General features: G+C 43.6%; 1 pseudogene; it reads right to left on the bottom strand.

Moving 5' to 3' along the window:
- Window positions 1-229: 229 nt before the first annotated feature.
- LOC124525160 (putative olfactory receptor 9A1) lies at window positions 230-1,177 on the bottom strand (annotated as a pseudogene).
- Between the last annotated feature and the right edge of the window lie 821 nt (window positions 1,178-1,998).

The following is a 1,998-nucleotide window of genomic DNA, read 5'->3' as shown; positions in this document are numbered from 1 at the left end:
TGTATTATAACTACAGAAGAGTATATAAACATATATGTCCAGGTAAAAAAATAATGTGATCTCCCATGTAGGAATCATCTGATTATAAATTGGAGCGCTAGCTGTGTCTTAAAATGCCCTTGTAGATCACAAACCACGTGGTGTTGAAAATGATCATTTCAGACTGAATTAGTGCTTTGAGATTATTCACGTCCACAATAATGAGTTCATGATTGTCTTTAGGACACAGCTAATCCTTGAGGAGTTGATAGCAGTGAGCAGCGTTTCATGACATCTCAAAAGGCCTCTATGAATTTCTCATTCCGGAGGGTGAAGATAAATGGGTTCAGGAAAGGGGTCACCACTAAAACCATCAGTGACGCTACCCTGTTGTACTCAAGCTGCCTGCATTTGCTTGGGTTTCACATAGAGGAACAAGCAGGTGCCACAGCCGATCGCAACAAATGTGAAGTGAGAGGCACACATAGGGAAGACTTTGCTCCGGCCTGAGGCTGAGGGGATCTTGAGGATGGTAGAGATGATGTAGGTGTAGGAAATGTGTAGGACCAAAGCACCAATGATAATGAAAACAGCCATTTAAAAAAGAATAAACTGTGTGAAATGGCTGTCATCACAGGATAGTTCAAACAATTGCCCTTGGTCACATAAAAAATGGTCTATCACATTTGATTTGCAGAAGGTAAGCTGAAATGTGGCATAGACTGGCCAGATTTGAAATAGGAACCCAAACACCCATGACACAATGACCACCCAGATGCAGGTGTGGCTGTCCATAATGATGTTGTACCTCAAAGGGTTACAGACAGCCACATAACGGTCTACAGCCATCACTCCCATTAATATGAATTCCGACGTGCCCAAAGAAAGGTACAAATATAATTGTGCACCACATGTTGTCAAAGATACTGTCTGCATCCCAGGAAGCAGCAACCTGCAGAGCACCAAGGGAACAGCAGTAGATATGAGCAAGATTTCTAGGACAGAGAGGTGGCCAAGGAAGAAATACATGGGGGACTGCAAACATTTATCAACACAGACAATCACAATGATGAACATGTTCCCCATGAGTCACCAAACAGAAGAAGAAGAAGGTAGCAAATAGAATATGGCATAATTCTGGGGAGCCAGGGAAGCCTATGAGATAGAAGTCAGTGGCACTAGAGTGACTCTCCAACATTTAGTCCTGAGAGGTTGTTCCTTGTGAAATCTAGAGAGTAAAAAAGAGATCACACTGCTTCTGATCCCAAAATAAAGACAGTTTCAGGTAAAGAAAATATTCCTCTCCTGTTCACAGACTCCACAACATGTCTAGGAAGGGTTCATGTCCTACTGTTCCCCCTACATGATCAGTATTGATCTTTTTAAAGACCATCATGATATATGAAGAAAATTAAATCTAGCCAGGAAGACGAGCCCAGTCACCAATGGCATACCATAGGCAAGACAGCCAGCTCCTGCCCAGGGTGCACCACCCGCATCTCTCATTCCACAGGTCTTCCTGCCTTCCATCGTGCTGTGAATAGCCACCGAGTCTGCCTCCCTGACCAGTGTGTTCCTTTTTACCACTAACTCACTTCCATCATGAATGTCCTAAACTATGCGATGCACCAAATGTATTCTGTCCTGTGAGTCCTGCTCCAGACTATAGAAAAGTCTTTCTGCCCACTCCTACCCAGAGCAGGTACATGTTTACTTTGCTTCTCCAAGACATAAGGTCCATTTGCCCTAGATCCATTTGAAAGTTTTTCCTTTTACTTGTATCACCATAGGTGTCACACTGTTAGGCATGGGTATGGACAACTCTTTGAGGATTTTCTGTAAGATCTTGAGGGCAAGGCCTGAGTATTTCTCCGACTACAGGTCAGCTAGCTGCCGGAGTGAATTCTCACTTTATGCCCTCTATTCTTGGAAGAGGAATCCTGCCTTGCTTTTCTCCCCAGTAAATGTGTCTTTTCATAGGTGACAGGCTAAACAGCACCCAGGCTTAATCAGTCAGAG

The sequence above is a fragment of the Lynx rufus genome, unplaced genomic scaffold, assembly GCF_022079265.1.
Source record: "Lynx rufus isolate CCGP_SWC_20201006 ecotype Redwood Valley unplaced genomic scaffold, mLynRuf1.p SCAF_4, whole genome shotgun sequence".
In the NCBI taxonomy this organism is placed as follows: Eukaryota; Metazoa; Chordata; class Mammalia; order Carnivora; family Felidae; genus Lynx; species Lynx rufus.
This window is presented reverse-complemented; position numbering and strand designations above follow the sequence as displayed.